Here is a 5,659-nt window from a genome sequence, read left to right on the forward strand (position 1 = left end):
CAGTACTGTCACGATTTCTTTAGCCCCCACTTCAATTCATTGCCCAAACATACACAGTCGAGAGGCTTCAGTCTACAGTTTTTAATCCATTACTTCACAGTGTCATACAGATGCAAATTCTCAGAGAAACTCCATCTACAAGGAATGTCTTCAGGGGATCCAAATGAAATTTATGAGAGTTGCCCGCCGTTTGAAGAGGGAGGCGGTCTTGCTAGCCTAACTTAAGGGGGGGAGGTCTCTCCCTTGTCATGAGGCTTCTAAGTGCAGCTTCTCATGCAAGACCAATTCAGTAGACCGTCTAAGTTCCACCCCTGCCTTCTCTCTCTTTGCTCTGCATCTGTGCCTGGTATCTATTAGATCAACCTCCTGTTTGCTGCTTCTCACGGGGGGGTGGGGTGAGGAGGGACCCTCAAGCTCAGCCATCTGTATGTTTGTAACCTGAGAAGCAGGCCTACTCGTATCTGGACTAGTCTGGGAAAACACCTCCCCCATGTCTGATGGTTCTTCTTCAGAATCTGAACTGCTATCCCACTCCCTGTGCTCAGAAACACCCCTGACAAGTGCCAGAGGCAGTGAGCCTATATTAGGGGTGTACGAAACCCCGCTTACCTGGCTCCACCAGGTTTTGCTGGGGGGGGAGGTGCTCCGTCCCTCCCCCTGGAATCCTGGCTGGCTGGCTCCGCTCTGCGGGGATTCCGTGGAGCCGCCAGGAGCTGGACATCCAGCCGCTGGCTAGCAGGGATGCAAATGGTGGCGGCTGTAGCCGCCGCTGTTTGCGTCCCTGAATTCAGCTGTGGTAGGCTACGTAAAGACTTACGTAGCCTATCACATCTGGGTTAAAAAAAAAAATGCGTACGCAAATGGCGGCTATGGCCACCGCCATTTGCGTTCCTTATTTTTGGCCGTCTTAGTCTATGTAAATATTTACGTAGACTAAGACGGCGAAAATAAGGGGGAACGCAAATAGCTTCCGCTACACAATTTGCGTTCCCCCTTATTTTCGCCGTCTTAGTCTACGTAAATATTTACGTAGACTAAGATGGCCAAAAATAAGGAACGCAAATGGCGGCGGCCACAGCCACTGCCATTTTTAACCCAGACGTGATAGGCTACATAAGTCTTTATGTAGCCTATCACAAATGGGGGGGAACAGACTGCAAATGGCGGCGGTGGCAGCAGCTGGTCAGAAGACCAGCCGCCGCCGCCACTGCAGCCGCCGCCGCCGTCCGGAACATCCGCCCCAGGTAAGTCTCATCCCGGGGGGGATCTGCGGGGTGGCGGGGGGGTGGCAGGCCGTTCTGTCATGGAGTTCAGGGGGCCGAATGCACTGGCATTTGGCCTCACCGAGATCCGTGGCGGAATTTTCTGACATCCCTAGCCTATATACACCAGCTGCTGGGGAACATGGGTGGGAGGGCGCTGTTGCACTCATGCCCTGCTTGTGGGTCCCTGATCGACAGCTTGTTGGCCACTGTGTGAACAGAATGCTGGACTAGATGGGGCCTTGGTCTGATCCAGCAGGGCTCTTCTTATGTTTTTATGTTCTAAGTGGGTGACCCAGAGACATCGCACAGTGCAAAGAACCCCTCACTCGTACACCAATGCACTCACCTGGTGGTGTAGGCTCCAGCATGCCCTCATCCTCTCCCTGTGGCTCAAGGCAAGCTGGAGAAGGAAAGGGGGCAATCATCAATCCTAATTTCTCTGGCACTGGCCCCTTGCCAAGTACAGCTGTGAGCAATGACCCATTGCACACAGCACTGACACCCAGTCTAACTCTGTTTGACACGGTGACTGCTAGTGATGAAGTTTTGGGATGGTCTAGGGATTGATCCCATTTCCCAGACTCCTCCCCACACAGAGGAGTGGTTCTATGCTAAATGCACCACACACTGATAAAAATGCATGTTCCCACATCTCTATCTCTTATACAACCAGCAAATACTAGTATTCATAGCTTTTAGTAAAGACCTGGGTGGCTAAGAGAGGGGTCTAAGCACCAAGTCTATATGCAAAATATGAATACATTTGAGGTATTTTTGGCCATGCCCAATATTAATAAAGAATGCATTATGGATACCAGAGTGAGTCTTGAGAGGAAGCAGAGCAAATAGCATGCTGTTCTCCCTTGCCTGGAGTAAAACTCCTGAGAAACCTTTATTAGGGTGGGCATGTGTCAGGTTGAAACTTAAAAGAACACAGAACCTTAAGTAGGGAGAGTGGGGCCTTGGGATTACCTATCAACTGTTAGCCTAGTGAAGAGAGGAAGTGTCTACTTCCCACCCAGCCTGTGGATTTCAGGGCTGGGCTGTCCAGCCAGCACCCCGCTCCCTGAAGAAGGATGGCTGGGTGGCACAAGGTGGATGCTCGCTGTGGGGCTCCAGGGCCTGGTAGAAGGCTCCCCTTAACACTTTAAACTTTGATCTGCACTGGAGAGCACTCTACTGGTAGCCAGCAGCACACATGTCCTGAGCGATCCAGCAGGAGATGTGGATGGTCTGCAGGCAGGAGCTGGGCACCAACCGGTGGACCCATTCACTCTCCTGGATCAGCCTCAGGAGCATGTGTACTTCTGGCACCAGCCAGCATCATGCCCCCTGTGCCTGTGAGCCATCTTGCCCTGCAGCTAAGGGAGAAGATCCTGACTTCCTGGTAATGCAGGGACATAGGGCTACAATGTCACATCTATGGTTCAGCAACTTAAAGGGACACCGTGTATTTTGTGTGTGGGGGGGTGGGAGGTTGGGGGTTGTGCTTTCCCTAAGTATTCACTATGTTGGGCTGGGGTAACTTCTTCCTAAGCAGTGACACCACTGCAAAACGTTCCAAAGCACTAAAAGCATGGCAAAAGGTCTTGGGGAGGGTGCAATTTGCAGCTTGGGCTCCCAGTGAAGAGCGTTAATGTGAGAGAGCGACTTTGAGGTTTTCCAGGGACAGGGTTTGAGAGGAAAAGTTGGGTTCCAAGGCATTCCGATCTACTCCAGTAGACCAGAAGCCCTATACTCCCCCCGCCCCCGCCCCCGTAACTCTCTTGGGAATTTTTTTTCTGGGGTTAAAGCTCCGCAGTCATGAGGGCTTTTTTTTTGCAATCTTGTGTGAACAACTTCATGCTCTATACTGACAGTCTCAATCAGGAACATTTACTCAGAGTTGTTCAGATTGCTGCTCCAAGATTGTGAAGGTGCTATTTCGCTATTGTGCATTTTCGCGATCTCACGGGAACCACTTTCATACTCCATAGGGAAATATCTCTCTTCAGATTTCCATAGCTGCACCCCTTTTTGTTCTCTCCCTCCCTTCCTCTCTCTCTTCCTTTGTTTTGCAAAGGGAAGAGTAACCTACCCTAATTGCTCCCCACCCCATTTCCCCCCATGTGTGTACTTCAGCCTACTGCTTCAACCCCCATTTCTCCCATTCTCCCCCCATAGCCCCCCCCTCCCAGGAAACTATACAGGGTGTTTCAAAAAGATGGACCCGATTTGAAATTGCTATATCTCTGCAACCATGAACCGCCCATGAATGAAACTTTCCACTTGAAAGGGTGGGGCATAGAGTTTCAAATGATTACTGCTAGATGCCTCTTTCAGTGCACAAACAGTCCGTAGCCTCAGTCATTCGCAAGATGGCGACCCCACAACACAAGATGTTTTGCATTCTGCAGTTCATCAAGACTGAACCCGTAATGGCAGTGCAGCATGCGTTTCAACGGCGTTTTGGCATTGATCCGCCAATGCCAAAGAGCATTCGTCGTTGGTACCCACAGGCTGTTTATGTAAGGGGAAGAGCACAGGGCGACCATGCATTTCAGAGGAAAACGTGAGAAGAATTCAAGAGAGTTTTCAGCATAGCCCGTGCAAGTCCACTAGCCGTGCCAGCCGAGAACTTGCGATCTCTCATACGACTGTCTGGCGTGTGTTAAGGCGACGTTTAATCATGAGGCCATACCGGCTGCAGTTGGTACAGGCTCTTCATGCAGGTGACAAAGGAAAGCGTGTAGAATTTTGTGATGCGATGTTACAGAACATGGAGGATGACAGCTTCTTACCGCATTTGATTTTTAGTGATGATGAAGTAACGTTTCATCTAAGCGGTAAAGTTAACCGTCACAATGTGCGAAAATGGGGATTATGGAATCCACACGAAACGATAGAGAATTAGCGTAATTCCCCGAAAGTGAACATGTTTTGTGCCGTTTCTCAAAAAGGTTTATGGCCCTTTCTTTTTCGAGGGAAACACAGTTACGGGGCAAATGTATCTTGAAATGCTGCAGAACTGGCTCTTTCCACAACTTAATGAAGATTCCGATGACTTCATTTTTCAGCAAGATGGAGCACCGCCACACTGGCACCTGCAGGTTCGCCGTTTTCTAAATGACACGCTGCCTCAACGTTGCATAGGCCGCACGGGACCCCAAGACTTGGCGCTACACTCTTGGCCCCCAAGATCTCCGGGCATTACACCCTGCGACTTTTTCTTGTGGGGATACATCAAAGAACATGTTTTTGTGCCACCATTAGCAACTAATCTGGATGACCTCAAAAACAGAATCACAGCAGCGGTGACTTCAGTGGAAGAAGACGCTTTGAGAGGCATTTGGGGACAAATTCAACTATTGTCTCGATATTGTCCATACAGCAGGTGGAGGGCACGTAGAGCATTTATAAAATGGTTAGTAAAACTTGATAACTCATTAAACCGTTTGTAACTTTTGGTGTAATTATAACATGTTGCCATCGTGAAATATACTGCTTTGAAATTGGGTCCATCATTTTGAAACACATCAAGTGCTGGTTGTGACTTTGATTGAATACCATTCCAGGGATACTAAGTAAGCCTGGCAGGAGCACCTCCCTGAGCAGTTAATGGCTGACCCCAGAACTCCAGAGCAAGTCTGTAATTGCCTCCCATATCCACTCACCCTCTTCAGTGTGCTGCCTCTCCCCTTTTTCCAGCAGGGCACCCGAAGTGGCCAGTTCAATTGGTCCTTGCTCTTCCACATCCTTCTAAATGGCATGCCACTCTCACAGATGTTGCGGAGAATAACACAGGTGGCAATGACAGAGGTGCCTCAATCTCTAGCCTTGCTGTCAGGCAGGCACCACCATCAGCTCTTCAGTTTTCTGAAGGCCCTCTCCACCACACTGCGAACCCGCCCAAGGTAGTAGTGGGAATGACCTTTCCGCCAGTCCAGGTGGCGTCCATGCAGCTTCATGAACCATCTCCTGATGGGGTAGGTGCTGTCAGCCACAATCAGGGGTGGGACCTTTACACCATTCACTGTGATGCTGGCATTCCCCAGAATGAAGACGCCAGCCTCCATTGTTTCAAACAGGGCTGAGTTCTGGAACACAAAGGCATCGTGATTCTTCCCACTCCATCCAACCTCTATGTCAATGAAGCTGCCTGTGTGGTCAGTCACTCCTTGGAGGAGGATGGAGTAGAAATGCTTTTGGTTTTTGAAATCATCCCCCTGTCATCTCACTGAAATGATGGGCATGTGGTAACCATCCACAGCTGTGATACTTTGAGGGAACCCCAACTTTCCGAACCCCTCCATGATCTGAAAGAGAGGAAGTGAATGAGTGGTTGGTTGCTCTCCGGTGCAACAGCAGCAATTCCCTATATTGCCATTGTGACCCCCCCAGCCCCTTTCCCGATG

The 5,659-nt window shown here is 50.0% G+C and overlaps 1 pseudogene; it reads left to right on the plus strand.

The window, feature by feature from the left end:
• The first annotated feature begins 3,622 nt into the window (after positions 1 to 3,622).
• On the plus strand, positions 3,623 to 5,007 carry LOC146352459 (uncharacterized; annotated as a pseudogene).
• The last annotated feature ends 652 nt before the right edge of the window (positions 5,008 to 5,659 follow it).

The sequence above is a fragment of the Heloderma suspectum genome, chromosome 2, assembly GCF_057233095.1.
Source record: "Heloderma suspectum isolate Gila_16-S chromosome 2, 16-S_ref, whole genome shotgun sequence".
NCBI lineage: Eukaryota > Metazoa > Chordata > Lepidosauria > Squamata > Helodermatidae > Heloderma > Heloderma suspectum.